The sequence below is a fragment of the Heteronotia binoei genome, chromosome 1 (assembly GCF_032191835.1).
Source record: "Heteronotia binoei isolate CCM8104 ecotype False Entrance Well chromosome 1, APGP_CSIRO_Hbin_v1, whole genome shotgun sequence".
NCBI lineage: Eukaryota > Metazoa > Chordata > Lepidosauria > Squamata > Gekkonidae > Heteronotia > Heteronotia binoei.
The window spans coordinates 132,752,894-132,772,014 of NC_083223.1; the positions used below are offsets into that span (position 1 = coordinate 132,752,894).

At 41.6% G+C, this 19,121-nt stretch overlaps 1 protein-coding gene across 2 annotated transcripts in view; it reads left to right on the top strand.

Moving 5' to 3' along the window:
• The window catches only part of MTHFD1L (methylenetetrahydrofolate dehydrogenase (NADP+ dependent) 1 like), a 269,374-nt gene that overhangs the window by 106,237 nt on the left and 144,016 nt on the right, over nucleotides 1-19,121 (top strand). The window lies entirely within an intron of this gene.

Consider the following 19,121-nt stretch of genomic DNA (forward strand, 5'->3'; position numbering starts at 1 on the left):
CTGGGGTTTATACCTCTTGGACTGGTGTAAAATGTCACCTGGAAGAAGGTGAGTGAGAGAAGAAATAAAAGGGCTTTGCCAACTGTCCTAAATACATTTCTGGGCATCTGTGGGTCATTAGTAAGACTCAGCCTAGAGTTTTTTCAATTGTGGACCTTGGGTATTTTTGTGTTACCAGTTTTACAATGGAAAAATAAGGTGGTGAAGTAATGTCGCCCCCACCCCGTCTCCCCACCTCCAAAAGAACGAGGCCATAATGGAGAGCTCAGGTGAGATAGTTTTGTATGCATTTTGCCCTTTCCTAATTTAAGTCTCTGTTCACAGTTTGGGGAAATAAATGAATGTATTAACAGATTTAAATAGCTTTTAGGAGAAGGGGGTTTTGTAGGATTCTCTTTCTTGAACTTTGTATAGTTGCTCTAACTTTGGCATTCTTTTTGCCTGTAGTAAGTTTAAGGTTAATGAGCTGCTTAATAATAGACTTTCTTTATACTCTCCTAAATATGTTTATCACTATAAAACAACCAATGCTAGTTGCTTAAGTATCTGTGCAGCAGGTACACAGTTGTATTTCAATGGATGCCATGTATGTACAACTGCATTTATAACTATTAACAAAAGATTTATAAATGGCTTTACAAAAATAGTGTACCATGTGTATTTAAATAGGAAATGAATACTCTCCAATACATTTTTCTATATATTATAAAGAGCTTTGTGGTATTTCCTTGGTAGTGGTCCTCTCTCAAAAAACGGAAACAAATCCTAAATGCTTTGCCTTAAACCTCTTTTGGCACACATGTGCTGCCCTAAAAAGTCATGGCTCAAGTCTTTATAGGACTGTGCTTTTTTTTTTGCTTGGCTTTAATGAAAAGTTACAATCTACAAACCATTCCAAAGAATTATACTTTTAAACTTCTAACTATCTTGTGTCATAACATTCCTTGTCTAACTTTTGTACTCCCATTTGTTTTCATAGTTAAGAAAATACAATGCTTTTTGTAACAGAAGTCTCTCTTTTCTTTTGAGTTAAATGTTAAATTAATAATGGCTGCCATCCAGAATAGTGCCTAGCAAGATCTAAGCATGTAGTGGGGCTTATAACTATAATTTGTATAGACTACATTAGTTCTCCCCCTCAAATGCATTGCAAACAGTGTTTTAAATCCTCTGAGAGTGGGAGGGGGTGATGTCTCTGGGTGGGATATAATGAGACAGACTGTCATAGACAAGAACAAAGTTCTGAGTTTGTTTGAGGCAATATTCAGCTGGAACAAAGATGTCAAAAATGACAGCTATATTTCTAGTTTTTACCTCCATAATGTTTAGAACTTACCCAAGTGCTGGCATCATTGTGTTTTCTTGCCCCCTCCCTACCAACTACCAGTGATATGAAGAGGAGCAGAGCATTGTGACATCAGAACATCAGTAAGTGGCAGCTGTATGTATATCATATTCTCAAGCTCTAGTCTATTTGAACTGTACATACAGCAGTCACAGTACTAAAAGTAAAACACACTGTGGTTTGTACATAGGATCAGAAGCTGAGCGTAGGTTTTATCCTACCTTAAAATTGAAGCAATCAAGGTACAGGTCTTGGGCACAGTTCATGTGCTTCAGGGCTTTTTTTGTAGCAGGAACTCCTTTGTATATTAGGCCACACCCGTTTCATGTTGCCAATCCTTCAAGAGCTTACAGGGCCTACTCTAAACTCTTGGAGGATTGGCTACATCAGGAGGGTGTTGCCTAATATGTAAAGGAGTTCCTGCTACAAAGAAAACCCTGATGTGCTTATACTTTCCTAAGAATCAGTGCTGTAAAGAGCAGGATGACAAAGGCCTGTAAATCTATAAAAGACATTCTCTGTTCTAGCAGAATGGGGCTTGATATTACATTTAAAAGTCAGCAAATGTGCTAAGAACCAAATACTAGAAGTAACGCAACTCCAAATCAGTGGGGCAGACTGGGGAATACAAAATATACCAGACTCTTGAGCAATCAGTTTCTCTCACACACATTTTTCTTTTCCCCTGTTTTCTTTTACATCCCCTCCTCCAATAATGTGAGAGCAAGTCCTCTGCAAGTAATTATCCCTTGTGGGAAATGATCTTCTTTCCAATATAAAGGAGTATCATTTGGAATGACATCATACTTTAAATGAAGACTGGCCCAGTGGGCTTCCTTCATTCTATCCAGCTGTGTCTCTTCTCAAGCTAAACAATAAAAGGAGCCAGATCATTACTTGATGTGATGCTGAGATTATTGATGAATGCACTGATGATACACAAAAACAAAAAGGCAAAAACTACAGCTTGGTCTCTTCCTGCACCCCCAGATCAAAAATTACTACTGCTCAGTTATTACATTCTTACTGCATGCATCAGCTTCCAAGAAAATGGCTTTGGCAATCAGCAAGCCAATTCATTCACCTTTCAAACCAAAAAGCTACCAGCTGCAAACCTTATATTTCAACTTTAAGTTGTTCTAGTATGATGACATCATGTGAAATAAAGTATTCAGATCCAAAGACTAGATCTTTTCCGTGGACACCTGAGATGCATCCAAATATGCATATAAAAGCTGTGGAATATATAAAGGGAGTAAAATTGAAGGGAATAAAATCTTGTGATCTATGCAAAACAAGTATAAATGTGCCCAGTTTACCCAATTCAGAGGTTAAACCTGATGATGGATCGCTGCGTGTCTTATGATCATTCTTAAAAATGTAATTCCCAGTATTTGGTTAGTTGGGATTTTACTGTGTCTCAGTGTCTTATCCCATGAAACCAAGGGACAAATTTCCTTACTCCTTTGAATACATTTCTTTTGAGGTGTAGTCTTATGAATTGGGACTAACCTAGTCATTATCATTATATGGCAGGAGGATGTAACAGTTTCCAATTTCCTTCTTTTTTTAGAAAAGTGGATACGAGAGTCTGTTTGATCAGAGGAATTTTACATGGGAGAGAACACAGTTCTTTCATCTTTGACTTTTATCTTTTTTCTGTTCAGTACAGCCCTTTCCCCCCAGTCATGTCCTGCTGTGGTTTATGAGAGCCAATTTGGAGCTGTGGTTGGAGTGTCAGAGTAGAATCTGGAAGCCCCAGATTTAAGTCCCTGCTCTGCCATGGAAGCTTGCTGTGTAAACTTGGGACAATCACACAGTCTCATCCTGACCTATCTCATAGGGTTATTGTGAGGATAAAATATAGGAGGGGAGAATGATGTAAGCTGGTGTGTCTTCATTGGGACAGAAGGTGGGATATATGTGAAGTTAATTAATTAATTGACAAAGGATATTCTCATAGAAGTAAACAGAATGACCATGTCCCTTTCATAGAAGTGAGGAAGGGTAGAGTTGCAAATAATAGCGGTGGCATTGTCATAATCACATCATCATAGCATAATTACCCATTACAGCCATTTATTCCAGCCATCTATTCCTGGCTACCTTGTGTCCTGCCTCCCACTCTAGAGACCAAACTCCCTGTGATCACAGTAGTTTTTACCTGGAGTCTGCCCCTTATCCTGCTGGACAGGTCCAGTACTGTTGGGAACAGGACCCCCTACCAGTCCATCTGTAGCGACAAATGTACAGGTAAATGTATCCTTCCCTTTGTAGGTGGAATAGCAACTTGGAACTGGTAGTTTTGAACTAGAGGAGAAGGCAGCCAGACTCCTTGTTGCCTCTCTGGCCGCTCAGTGGCATTCCCATTAATTCTTTTATTGAAAGAAAAAGTCTTTTATTGAAGACTGTGCTATGTAATATCTAGTTTGGCCTGTGGTTCTTGTACGTTAAGATTTCAAGAGGTAGTAGGTGTTTGCAAAGCACTTTTCATAGGCAGTTATTGCTTATCTTATGTATAAACCCTGTATGCAGAGAAGTTTGGGATATCAATCCAAATAATAAATAAATAAAACAAATAAGCTGCTTTTCAATCTACTTACGCTTACCTGATATAGTGGAACTTATCTCGTGTTGAAGTTTGTGAGTGTTGGATAAACGGAGCTGCATGGAACATTTCACCTTGGCATTTAATTATGTAAAATTGGTAAAGTGCAAAGTGCTTGATACCAGTGTTCCCTCTAAGCTGAGTTAGTGTGAGCTGGCTCACAGATTTTTTTAGCCTCCAGCTCACACAATTTTGTTTTAGCTCAGGAAGGATGGCCCCAGAGCACAATAATTGCCCCCCCAGTCGGAATAAAGAGGCTGACACAGTATGTTGGGTATAAAACCGGGCCGCATTTATTGAAACAAACTTATCAAACTATAACTGGCAGGGGGTAAGGCCTAGAAGAACAAACCCTGGGGTCACCCCCTGACCCCACCTTGTCCTATGAGGGCGAGCCACCCTGCCCCCAGCACAAACCCGCCATATTCGGGCTGTTGCTGAGCGGCCAGGCCCCAAGCCATTCTCCACCTGGGCTAGCATCAATCCCCCCTGGAAAGTTCCGCCCAGGTGAGGCTTTCCGTGATCTGCATTCCCCACACTGAGCCGTACAGCCCATCTCCGGTTCATACAGACCACCCGCACACTCGGTGCTAAGCCATAGGTGCTCCCCTAAACACTATGGCCAATACATCCTCCAGCCTGCGACCAAAAACACAAACTAACACCCTAACACTACAAGGCAGTACAAGGTAGGCGAAAAACAACTCCACTTGGGCCAATTTTGTGAAGATGAAAAAATTCCTACCTGGCCCCCAATAAGGCGACCGGTAAAACCTGTACTGCCAAAGGGAGGGCGGGCGGGCAGAGAACCAGAAGCAAACTGCGTAGTTCTGGGCAGGTTCAGGGCTTATATAGCCCTGACGCGCGCCCAGAAGAAGCCCCAGATGAGCCGAGGCTGTCACTCAACCTCTTCCTCCATCCGCGCGGGCAATAACGGCCCCCAGCTTGAACGCCGGTGTTGTCGGCTTAACTGGGAAGGGGCCGGAACTTTATGCAGTAGCTCACAACTTTAAAGCCAGTAGCTCACAACTTTAATACCAGTAACTCACAAAGTAGAGTTTTTGCTCACAAGACTCTGCAGCTTAGAGGGAACATTGCTTGATACTCTTTTGTTTTCCAACAAGCCTACTACTCTTTTACACAGCAGATTAACACCTGGGAAGAAGTTTGATTCCATCCTTGATTTTCAGCCTCCATCCCTACCTGTATATCAGGACCACATAAGCTGTTGTGCACCAGTGTCAAACATTTCATCCTCTTTTTTATGGAAGAGAAATTCCACATGTATAACAGTCTGATCAGTTTTAGTAAAACCCAGCAGATTCTGCAGGGGGAATATATAGTATATCTTTAGCAGAACCAGTAGGGGTGGGTTAGTTAGCCCTCTTTTCTGGCCTGCCATTTTTAAAGCAGCAGCTAGACACGTGCCAAATTCAGACACTTTCCAAAGTGTTCTCCCCTGCCCATTGCAGTACAACTGAATGTTTGCAGTTGCAAAAATAAGATGGAACAAGAGGGAATCTGGTATCAGTTCAAAGGAAGATAGTAGGTGCGAAAAGACTTTGTGCATCTGTGTCCCAACGCCCATACCATTTTTTTGGGGGGGGGGGGGAGAGACATTGGGCTATCAGGCCTTTGTACATCTGAGAAGATAATGTATAGAAATGGGTTGTAGGAAATGTTGAAATATTGAGAACAGTATAGGAACAGGGATGGTTTCCTCTCTTTTATGTAACACTATTTTTTTTTGTTATAAAGAACAGTTCACATTAAATGGTATAAAAAAACATTTTTTAAATCTCCTGGACCATTATCTCAGTTTAGATTAAGCAAATGAAATTTGATACCACTTAATGCTGAGCAGGCCCCCCCAAAAAAGCCCATCAGGAGCTCATTTGCATATTAGGCCACACCCTCTGACATCACCGTTGTTACACAGAGGGCTTTTGTAGAAAAAGCCCAGCAGGAGCTCATTTGCATATTAGGCCACACCCCATGACACCAAGTCAACCTGAACTGCATTCCTGTGCATTCCTGCTCAAAAAAAGCCCTGATGCTGAGCCATAGTCTTGAAATTTACAGAAGTAAATGCCAGTGCTGTTAAATCAGTTGAGAGTGATGCCATTTAACTTCTTCAGCTTTTCCAGCCTGATAAATGATGGTGCAACCCTAAACTCAGTTGCACCCTTTTAAGCCCATTATCTTCAGTTGACTTAGAAAGGTATAACTCTGTTAAGGATTGCACTGTTGGTGTCTTTACTCTGCTGCTCTCTGTAGTAACGTAATATTTCCCCTTGCAAGTTTTAATTACCCTCTTGCTTCTAGGATAGACAATATTGCTTTATTTATTTACTTTGGATTTATATGTCATCCACTCCGCAAGCGGGCTCGTCATAATAAAACATTTTAAAATTACAGTTGTAAAAAGATAAAAAGCATATATAAACAGTTTAAAAAACCAAACATTTGGTGCTATGAAAAAGATTTTGTTAACCTGGGCAGTTTATATAGATATCTCAGTTCTTCTGTTAGTCTGTTAGGATCTGCAGATAGTATTGCTCAGCGACATAGCAGTGGCAGCCTCATCCCCCTATAGTTGTTGTAGGCCTGTCGAAAGAGTTCGGTTTTACAGGCCCTGCGGAATTGGGAGAGGTCCCACAGTGCCCTTATGGCCTCTGGGAAGCATTCCATAGCGTTGGTGCTGCCACTGAGAAGGCCCTGGCCCGTGTAGAGCTTAGTCTGGCCTCTCTTGGTCCAGGGATGGATAACAGATTTTTTGCATTCTGGACTGTGGACTGCTTACTCCAGAGCTCTCATCCTGTGAACAAATCCAAAACACTTTTCTTAAAGCAGTGCCACAGGAAGTCTAATGACCTGTTTGTTCAGTTAGCTTTTCCAACATACCCATTTTTAAAAGTTGGGGTAGATTTTAAAAAGCCTCCTATATAAGCCATTGAAATTAACAGAATGTAAATCAAATAGACTGTACCATTGGATCTCTCCAGCTCACTGAATCTCTCCGGTTCACTAATTGAGTTAATAGATTGTCATGCTAGCACTTCACTAGCCCTCTTCACAGAGCATTTTAATAGCAATAAAGGTGTGGGGAAGTGGAAGTGGATTCACAATAGCAAGCTCTGTGCTAGTCTGCACACACTTATTTTAAAGTGTGTATAGGTCCTACAGTTGTACAGGCACCTGTCTCTGTTGATGGGAACTCTGAAAAGGAATCCTGATCATGGAGGTTGAGGAAAGCTCTACATGCCCTTGCTTTTTATTTATGTATGAACTGTGCACATTTTACAATGAATGTACATCCAGTGGAGTAAAGCTCTGCTGCAATTCCACCCCATTCACTGTCACCAAACTATCATGCAAAAAACCTTGCTGCACATACATTTAAACAAGCTGTGGTGCAGTATTAGACCTTCAGTGTGAACAAAGTTTTATATGCCAACTATCCTTTTTTTAAAAAAGTATTTGAAGTGGCTCACAAAATTTAAAAATACATTTAAAAACCTACAAACCCAGGGCAGCAAGGTTCAAAGGGAAAAAAATCTTAAGAGTTTCTCTAAGCCTGTAGTTGAGGCTTTGCAGCTAAAACTTCAACGAGGGTTCCTGGAGTAAAGCCTCCTCTATCAGCCTTAGAGCATGGACAACTAAATATGAGTGGAGGAACTGCTGCAGATTTCCTGTTATGACTGTGGAAGCTGGACACTAATCTAATTCTGGGAATTTATACATGGTTCTTTATATCCTAGTGAAGATGATATACATCAGGAGGTCTTTGGAGACACCCAGACCAAAGACAAGGAGTAGGAATTAGCTAAATCTCGAACACTCCTAATTTAGAATGCTGTAAGGGCTATCCCCTTACATAAGGCATCCCCTGAGGGAATGTGGACCTCGTGCTTTGTTATGGGTGTTTACCTCTCAATCAAGTTCTTAAAGCTCTTGTACTTAATTCAGTTGTAAGAGTTTCACTGCATGAAGTTTAGTCTATATTTTCACACTTCAGTCTGCTGGGACAAGTTGTGTAAGACAAATATTACACAGCCTGTTGGGTTGTTGTTAAAGAGCAATGCCATATAGACTGTGTTATTTAGGATATGCGCACAAGAAGGAAGAAAAGTGAGTTAGGCACCACCTTTCAAAATTTTCAGGAAGTGCTGTAAGATCATTTTAGTTCTGAGAACTTTTAATGGGCTTTAAGCTACAGGCATGAATTGGTGGGGATGGAGAGCCAGTATGGTGTAGTGGTTAGAGGGTTGGACTAGGATTTGGGAGGCCCAGATTCAAATGCCCACTCCCCCACAGAAATATGTTGGGTGACTTTCAGCTAGACACACACTCCAAGTCTAACCTAACCCACCCTGAGCCCATTTTTTGGAAGGGTGGGGTAGAAATCTAAAATAATTAATAAATAAGTAAGTAAGTAAATCTACTTCACAGGTTGCTATGAGGTTAAGATGGAAGAGAGGAGAACAATGTAAGTTTCTTTGGGGTCCCCATTGGGGAGAAAGGTGGAATATAAATAAAATAAATTTTTCTTTGTTGTGTATTTAATGGTTGAAAATTTAAACCCAGGAGCAATCTTAGCCACGAGGCAACATAAGAACATAAGGGAAGCCATGTTGGATCAGGCCAGTGGCCCATCCAGTCCAACACTCTGTGTCACACAGTGGCCAAAAAACCAGGCTCCATCAGCAGGTCCATCAGTGGGGCTAGAACACCTTCCACTGTGCTCCCTCAAGCACAAGAATACAAAGCATCACTGCCCCAGACAGAGAGTTCCAACAATACGCTGTTGCTAATAGCCACTGATGGACCTCTGCTCCATATGCTTATCTATTCTCCTCTTGAAGCTGTCTATGTTTGTAGCCACCGCCACCTCCTGTGGCAGTGAATTCCACATGTTAATCACCCTTTGGGTGCAGAAGTACTTCCTTTTATTGGTTTTAACCCGACTGCTCAGCAATTTCATTGAGTGCCCACAAGTTCTCATATTGTGAGAAAGGGAGAAAAGTACTTCTCTCTCTACCCTATGCATAATCTTGTAAACCTCTATCATGTCAACCAGGGCAGATGCCCCAGGTCCTGTGCTCAGGGGGCTGCACTGGAGTGCCCCCAACTGCCCAGCTGCTGCAGCACCACTGCTGCCAGCCTCACTGCAGTCCCAGTGAGCTGTGCAGCTTCAGGGCAGCAACCAGCTGCTGGGCGGTAGGAACCATCCTCCAACCACTGTAAAGTCTGATCGCCTCAGCCCCCACCCTAAAGCACTACTCATAGTGATCCAGGCAGACTAGGAGGCAAAAAAAAAAGGCCCTGTAAAGGGCCCCACTCCACTGTGAGGAGCAGCAGGTTCGTGTGGGATGTGGGTGCCTGCTTATGGCACTGACTGTTTCTTGTACACACCTGCCTGTTTGCTACCAGCAGTGGTGGCCACGCCTCATGCTTGCCCACCTCTTTGTTCACAGTGGGCATCTGCAGCAGCTCCTCATGCTTCCCCACCTGCGATGGCTACTTCTTGCTTCCATCTGCCTGTTTGTTCAGTGAACTGATCAAAGCCACCAAGTATTACACCGTCTTTGTTTGCAAAAATTTATTATAAGGATTGTGTACAACACATAATAGACAATACAATAATGATAGAGGCCGGCAGTGCTAGGGCCTTTTAAAGTAACAGAAAACGCCAAGGGGCCAAGAAAACTCCTTTCCAAATGAAAAGATTTAAGTCCAAACTTGGAAATAGTCCAACCAAAATTCACAAGGTGGGTTCTCCTGAGGAGTGTAGCTTCAACACAGCCGCTTTCTTAAAAAGACGTCTCTCTAGATTTTTATAACATTTCAATTCTTTCTTCAGTTTGACGGCTTAATTATTTAGGAACCCTGTACTACATTCTCTAATCACAGCATTAAGCTTCTCATTTCAGTGTGAACATTGGGCTCTTTCTGTTTGTTCAGTGGGCAGAGACAGCAGCACTTGGTCCCTGTGGTCACACCACTTAATGCAACAATGCCTGCTTCCTGCCCACCTGTGTGTTTGCAGCGGACATGGGCAGTAGCAGGATGCTCACCCACCTCAGAGTAGCAATGGAGACTGCATCTTGCTTTGGGCTATGGTGGCCTGGAGTGGGGGGGGCAATGTTTCTGGGGCCCTATCCTGGCCTTATACCCAGGGCCCCAGAATCACTAAAACTGCCCCTGCTTGAACCACAGGCAAAAGATGTGGTATAAATATTTTAATGAATAAATCTCTATTTGATTCCCTAATGCCTTGCCAATTTTTTGTGAATGCCTTGTGATTTTAGAGTTGAGATTCTGTGTTCCTGTCTAACAAAGCACTTTTGGTTTCTCACTCTTTTTGAAGGTTTTTTCACTCAGGCATCTTGGTTTTTTCTATTATTTTAATAAAAGAATAATGTTTGTCAGTCTTCAGATATTCTAATATTTGTTCTGTTAGTTAAACATCTACTAACAAACATCACTCCAGTGCCATTGTTCATTATAATTTATAGGCATAATGTAAGCCATATCAGCAGATTTTTTCCCCAAACTAAAATATAGCTAACACAGGGAAATTCTTTGTCTCCCACAGGCAACAGCCAGTATCTCTCTCTCTCTCTCCTTAAGAATTCATAAATCAAACCCAGCAACACTGTCAAAGTCCTGTTTCTCATAACTCACTCCTATCAAATCACAGAAGGATAGAGTTCTCCCATTCCAATTATTTATGCATGAGGAGAAACAATAGTAATAGGTGCGCTTCATTTCATCAGCTTGGTTATATATAAACCAACCTGGACATAGGAAAATCCAAAAAGAATTCAACTTAGTCAAGCTAGAACTGAAAGTATATTATTATAGTTACGGAAGAAAATGTGAAGAAGCTTGACGAGCAAGAAGGATGGTATTTTGAGACAAACCCTATGGTTGAAGTCACGTTTTGGGGCTGAGCATGGTAAGCAGCAAAAGTTATTTGATTGCTCACCTAATGTCACTGCAAAAAAGGGTTCATGGGTTGCAGTGACACATGAACATATACACTGGGATCTATATAGTTTGGCTGTCAGTATGAATGGAAAGCCTTTTCAGCTGTGCCACCCTTAATATTTAATATATTGCTATATTAATGACGATTCGGCTGCTGCATTTGGAACCATAGGAAATACCACTGAGCATAATGACCACAAAGGAGGGAGGGGAACCTGCCTGTAACATCTATGTAGATGTGATTTTTCTGCATTCCTGTGTTCCTTCAATACCTCCCAGTCCACAGAATGATCCTTCCCAAAGTCCTGGAACCTACATGAAAAAGAGCCATATGGACTGGGGTGCTTTAAGCGAGGCGGAACAAGGGGATGACATTGTACCTCTCCTCAGCATAGATATGTTTGTGGAAGAAAAGGAGACCAGTTTCACCCCCTTGTCCCTCACTCCAGCCTTCTGATTTGTGCGGCTGTTTTAGTTGGGTTTCTACAGTCTTGAGAATAACATGGGGGGGCGGCGTTGGAGAGACTGCAGGAACAAAGAAGGTGAGAAATCGCCACATTCTATGCATGGATGTTGGCATACAGGATGCCTCTTTCCAGCCATGTGCTTGAGTGTGTTTTTACTTTGCAATAAAGGGTGTTAAGCAGAGTTTTGGTACAAATATAAGGAAAGTATGTCTTCCAATCTTTTTTGGTACTTCTAGGGAAAACACAGACTGGGCAAGGAATGTGTTGAGCAGCTCAGCAATGTGATTCAGCCTGTGATTTGAATTGAGATGCAGCCATGGTCTGCTGTGATTGATGACTTGAAATTTGTTGGGTCCTGGATGATTGCACCAAATGATAGAGACATTGATCATTCTGATTCAGTGCTGCCATCTGTGATGTGGCAGCTGCTGTGATCTTGGTGAACAGAAAACTGCATTCTGTACATACATTGTTGACCATGTGCTTTTAATGAGCAATAGTCTGACTCCTTTTTTTCCAGTATTATCTCACTTCAAAGGATTAGGTTGATTGTATCCTGTGATTTTGGAATGCAGGCCCCTCAGAGGATGCCACCTATAATTTCCAACAGCTACAACAACAGATATCATTAATCTACTCATCCCTGCTGTGCTTTATATTATATAAAAAGGGACTGATCACTATAAAGAGACAGAGAAAAACAAAAGTGTTATTGGAAGTTATATACACTGACCCAGAGTCTGCTTCCTTTTGCAGAATGATGTATATAGATTATGGCTATTCAGTTGCATCATGCACATTAAATAGGGCTGCCAGCCTCCAAGTGGGGCCTGAGGACCTTCCAGAATTTCAACTGATCTCTAGACAGAAATAGTTCCCCTGGAGAAAATGGCTGCTTTGGGGGGTAGACTCTATGGCAATATACTCTGCTGACATCTTTTCTTTCCCCAAACCTTGCCATCTCCAGGCTCCACCCCCCAAATCTCCAGGCATTTCCCAACCTATAGTTGACAAACCCTAGCATTATGAAACATGTATTCATTTTCATATTAACTCTCAAATTCTAGACCTAAGTCTGTCACTGCAAAATCTGTTCCTCCTCCTTCCCTTGCATATTATTTTATTTAAAATGCTACCCATAGAAAGCCATGGTTTGTGCTTTACCTGCAAAAAAAGATTGCAATCTCTGGCTTAATTTTGCTTTGCAGGGGTGCCTGGTAGAAAGAACTTTGCACACCTGCTCACAAAACACTGCAAAACCCCTTAATGAGATCTGAGACATTTGATTTGTTAAGGGATTATGACCTTAAGTTAAGTAAGGCTTTTTGATAGAAAAAGTCCAGCAGGGACTCATTTGCATATTAGGCCACACCTCTGACATCACCTTTGTTTCACACAGGGCTTTTTTGTAGAAAAAGCCCAGCAGGAACTCATTTGCATGTTAAGCTACACCCTTGGTGCCAAGCCAGCTGGAACTGTGTTCCTGCTCAAAAAAAGCCCTGACTTTAAGATTAGTAGCACAGAAGATATGTATTCAGCAATTTTTTGCATTATGAACCAACCTCCATTATTCTCCCAAAACATGTCTTGTTCCTCAGTTCTATTCTACCTCTTAGCAACACAGAAATAATGGGATAAAGTTGTTAATATTGGCACATTCATCACTTTTTCTCTTCCATTTTTTTCTCTTATCTCCATGCTAAATATTTCCGATATTTAAAGGTAGTCTCTAACGTAGTCAATTTAAATTCCTTTTGCCATGATATACCTCCCAGAATCATAATGTCCAGTAACTGTTCATTTTAAAAAACATGTCAAAAGGTGGCAAGGTAAAGTTGCAAGCACCGAGTCATTACTGACCAATGTGGTCACATCGCATCATGACATTTTCAAGTCAGGTCATGACCAGACCATAGGCAGAAGTACTGCAGTTTACCACTGTCCACTGGGTGACAAACCCAGGACTAAATATGTTTATATTTTTTCATATAATAACTGTGTCTCTGAAACAACCTTAAGAGTTGCAACGCTTTCTTGAAACCAGACTAGACAGCCTAATAAGTTATCTAAAAATGATGCCAGCATTAGATTAGATTTCTGTACTATAAACCATTAGAATGATTCCAGCATCTGCATTGTAAACCTGTCACACATTTCTAATCCTTGCTGGTTTTTAATATAGATCAACATTTTGGAGGTTCAATCCTTCCTTTTCTTTTGGCTTATAAAATGTTTTCTTAGAGATTCTAGAATCATAGAGTTGGAAGGTACCCCCCGGGGTCATCTAGTCCAACCCCCTGCACAATGTAGGAACTTCACAAATAAAGGTAAAGGGTATTTCCCTGTGCAAGTACCAGTCGTTTCTGACTCTGAGTTGATGTCACATCACCACATTTTCACAGCAGACTTTTTTTACGGGGTGGTTTGCCATTGCCTTCCCCAGTCATCTACACTTTACCCCCAGCAAGCTGGATACTCATTTTACTGACCTCGGAAGGATGGAAGGCTGAGTCAACCTTGAGCCAGCTACCTGAACCTGGCTTCTGCCGGTATCAAACTCAGGTTATGAGCAGAACTTGGACTGCAGTACTGCAGCTTACCACTCTGCACCACGGGGCTCTCTACTACATAGACAGCTTCAAGAGGGGATTGGATAAACATATGGAGCAGAGGTCCATCAGTAGCTATTAGCCACAGTGTATTGTTGGAACTCTCTGTTTGGGGCAAGTGATGCTCTGTATTCTTGGTGCTTGGGGGGAGCACAGTGGGAGGGCTTCTAGTGTCCTGGCACCACTGATGGACCTCCTGATAGCGCCTGGTTTTTTGGCCACTGTGTGACACAGAGTGTTGGACTGAATCTGCCATTGGCCTGATCCAACATGGCTTCTCTTACGTTGTTATGTTCACAAATACTTCCCCCTAAATTCACAGGATCAATATTGCTATCAGATGGCTACCTAGCCTCTGTTTAAAACCTGCAAGGAAAGGAGAGCCCACCACCTCCCAACGAAGCCTGTTCCACCGAGGAACTGCTCTAACTGTCAGGAAGTTCTTCCTTATGTTGAGCTGGAAACACTTCTGATTTGATTTCAACCCACTGGTTCTGATCCTACCTTCTGGGACAACAGAAAACAATTCAGCACTATGCTCAATATGACAGCCCTTCAAGTACTTGAAGATGGTGATCAGATGACCTCTCAGCCGCCTACTCTCCAGGCTAAACATGCCTAGCTCCTTCAACCTTTCTTCATAGGACTTGATCTTCAGACCCTTTGTTGCCCTCCTCTGGACCCATTTCAGCTTGTCTATATCTTTCTTAAAATGTGGAGTCCAAAAACTCAACACAGTACTCCAAGTGAGGTCTTATCAGAGCAGAGTAAAGCGATACCATCACTTCACATGATCTGGACACTATACTTCTGTTTATACAGCCCAAAATTGCATTTGCTTTTTTAGCCATCGCATCACACTGTTGACTCATGTTCAGCATATGGTCCACTAAGATCCTTTTCACACATACTACTTCCAAGATAAGTCTCCCTCATCCTATAGCCATGTATTGGATTTTTTCCTACATAAATGCAGAACTTTACATTTATCCCTATTAAAATTCATTTTATTGGTTTTAGCCCAGTTTTCCAGCCTGTCAGGATCATCCTGTATCCTGTCTTTGTCTTCTACTGTATTTGTGACCGCTCCCAATTTAGAATCATCTTCAAATTTAATAAGCATTTCCTCTATTCCTTAATCAAAATAATTTAAGAACATAAGAGAAGTCATGTTCGATCAGGTCAATGGCCCATCCTGTCCAACACTCTGTCACACAGTGGCCCAAAAAAAAATTGTATGTATGTGTGTGTGTATATATATACACACACACACACACACACACTGTGGCTAATAGCCACTGATGGACCTCTGCTCCATATTTTTATCTAACCCCCTCTTGAAGCTAGCTATGCTTGTAGCCGCCACCACCTCCTGTGGCAGTGAATTCTACATGTTAATCACCCTTTGGGTGAAGAAGTACTTCCTTTTATCCTTTTTAACCTGTCTGCTCAGCAATTTCATCGAATGCCCACGAGTTCTTGTATTGTGAGAAAGGGAGAAAAGTACTTCTTTCTCTACTTTCTCCATCCCATGCATGATCTTGTAAGCCTCTATCATGTCACCCCGCAGTCGACGTTTCTCCAAGCTAAAGAGCCGCACGTGTTTTAACCTTTCTTTATAGGGAAAGTGTTCCAATACTTTTATCATTCTAGTTGCACTTTTCTGGACTTTTTCCAACGCTATAATATCCTTTTTGAGGTGCGGTGACCAGAATTGCACACAGTATTCCAAATGAGACTGCACCATCGTTTTATACAGGGGCAGTATGATACTGGCTGATTTGTTTTCAATTCCCTTCCTAATAATTCCCAGCATGGCACTGGCCTTTTCTATTGCAATCGCACACTGTCTTCACATTTTCAGTGAGTTATCTACCACAACCCCAAGATCTCTCTCTTGGTCAGTCTCTGCCAGTTCACACCCCATCAACTTGTATTTGTAGTTGGGATTCTTGGCCCTAATGTGCATTACTTTGCACTTGGCCACAATGAACCTCATCTGCCACGTTGACGCCCACTCACTCAGCCTCAACATATGAACATATGAAGCTGCCTTATACTGAATCAGACCCTCAGTCCATCAAAGTCAGTATTGTCTTCTCAGACTGGCAGCGGCTCTCCAGCGTCTCAAGCTGAGGTTTTTCACACCTATTTGCCTGGACCCTTTTTTGGAGATGCCAGGGATTGAACCTGGGACCTTCTGCTTCCCAAGCAGATGCTCTACCACTGAGCCACCATCACTCCCCTTTGGAGTGTTTCACAATCCTCTCTGGTTCTGAACAATTTAGTGTCATCTGCCAACCTGGCCACTTCACTTCTCACTCCCAACTCCAAATCATTTATTAACACGTTAAAGAGCATGGAACCCAGTACTGAGCCCTGCAGCACCCCACTGCTTACTGTCCTCCACTGCGAAGACTGCCCGTTTATACTCACTCTCTGCTTCCTATTAATTAGCCAGTTTTTGATCCACAAGTGGACCTGTCCTTTTACTCCATGACTCTTGAGCTTTCTAAGGAGCCTTTGATGAGGAACTTTATAAAAAGCTTTCTGGAAGTCAAGGTAAACAACATCTATCGGGTCTCCTTTGTCCACATGTTTGTTCACCCCCTCAAAGAAATGTAACAGGTTAGTGAGGCAAGATCTTCCCTTACAGAACCCATGCTGAGTTTTCCTCAATAACCCGTGCTCATCAATGTGCCTACTCATTCTGTTCTTGATAATGGTTTCTACCAACTTTCCCGGTATTGAAGGCAGACTGACTGGCCTGTAATTTCCCGGATTTCCTCTGGAACCCTTTTTAAAGTTGTGGGTGACATTTGCTACCTTCCAGTTCTCTGGAACGAAGGCAGATATTAATGAAAGATTACATATTTTTGTCAGAAGATCCACAAGTTCAACTTTGAGTTCTTTCAGAACTCTTGGATGTATGCCATCCGGACCTGGTGACTTATTAGTTTTTAATTTGTCTATCAGTTATAGGACCTCCTCTCTTGTCATCTCAATCTGACTCAGGTCTTTCAAGACCCCTTCCAAAATTAGTGGTTCTGGAGCAGGCAAACACTTCTCGTCTTCCACAGTGAAGACGGAGGGAAAAAATGCATTCAACTTCTCAGCCATCTCCCTATCCTCCTTCGGTAATCCTTTTACCTCTTGGTCATCCAAGGGCCCCACTGCCTCCCTGGCTGGTTTCCTGCTTCTAATATATTTGAAGAAAATTTTATTGTTGGTCTTTATGTTTTTTGCAATATGCTCCTCATAGTCCCTTTTTGCCTACCTGATCACAGTCTTGCATTTGATTTGTCACAGCCTGTGTTCCCTTTTATTAATCTCACTTGGACTAGCTTTCCACCGCTTCTTTCCTTCTTACCTTTTACCGCTTCCATTACTTTGTTTGTTAACCATGCAGGCCTTTTCTTATACCTATTTGTGCCTTTCCTAACTTGTGGTATATATTTTATCTGAGCTTCTAGGATTGTAGTTTTAAATCACCTTCAAGCTTCCCCAAGGGTTTTGACTGTTGAATAAAGATGTTGAACAAAACAGGCCATAGGACAGATCCTTGAGGCACTCCACTTGTCACTCCTCGCCAAGAGGATGAGGAACCATTCACAAGCATTCTCTGGGTGCAATGTGTCAGCCAGTTACAGATCCACCTAACAGCAACAGGATCCAATCCACATTTTACCAACTTATCAACAAGGACAGTTTGTGGAACCTTATCAAAAGCCTTACTGAAATCAAGATAAACAATGTCCACACTGGTGGAACCAACTACCGGATGAAGTGCGGGCCCTGTGGAGTCTTGACAAATTCCACAATTTCATATGGCCTTCACTTAAATGTGGATTGACCCACTATATTCGGCCATCATAAACTACCGAGGAGAACATGTACAGCAATAATAATAATAATAGATTTTATTTGTATCCCGCCCTCCCCGCCTAGGCGGCTCAGGGCGGCTAACAGCATTTTATACATTTATATTAATAATAATAGCACTGAAAATGTTAATTTTTATTGTAATTTTATGTTTTTAATTATAATGGTTTTAATTATAAATTACATAAATTGTTTTGGAAAATGTTTTATATTGTAAATTGTAAGTTTTACATGTTGTGAACCGCCCTGAGCCTGCTTCAGTGGGGAGGGTGGGATATAAAAAATATATTATTATTATTATTATTATTATTATTATTATTATTATTATTATTATTATTATTATTATTACAGCATTCCCCTGATCCAGCAAGGTAGTCACTTTCTCAAAAAAACAGATCAGGTTAGTCTGACATGACTTGTTCTTGACAAACCCATGCTGGCTCTTAGTAATCACAGCCATCCTTTCTAAATATTCCCGGACTCACTGATGATTTGTTCTAAAACTTTTCCAGGTATAGACGTCAAGCTGATGAATCGGTCATTACCTGAATCCTCCTCTTTCCCTTTCTTGAAGATGGGGACAACAGGAGGTTTCTTTGCCCATATAAATTCCCGAATCATCTTCTGCCACTTCTGTATAATAGATGATTTAGCAATCAAGGAGATATTTGAGAATATGAAAGATAATCCATGTAGCGTGCATAGCAAGCCATGAAATATATAGTTTGTTGTTGTTGTTGTTCAGTCGCACAGTCAAGTCCGACTTTTTGCGACCCCATGAGCAAAGTCACGCCAGACCCTCCCATCTTCCACCATCCTCCGAAGTCTGCTCAAATATATAGTATACCCCCAAATGCAGGTCTTTCTGTGCTTCATGATTAACCAGGGGATTAAAAGATCTTTATAATCTGCACACCCACACTATGAAATTGGGGCTGTTGTCCACAGAATTGGGCATATGTATGAGTATCTTTTAACATCATCATTTACTGTTTTCTGAAGATAATGCAGAAGTGAAAATATACAAACTAACAGGAAACAAGTGTCCAAAAGATTCCCCAGTACTAAAGTGGCTGTTTGTACAAGGAAATGTTGTATTTGGAGAAATCTTTATCTATTTCCTCCCTCTATAAAAACTTTTAGAACATCATGTGATAGTCAAGTTTTGTTAGAACAGCAACTAAAAGTAACGTTGCATGTTAGGCATTTTATGATTG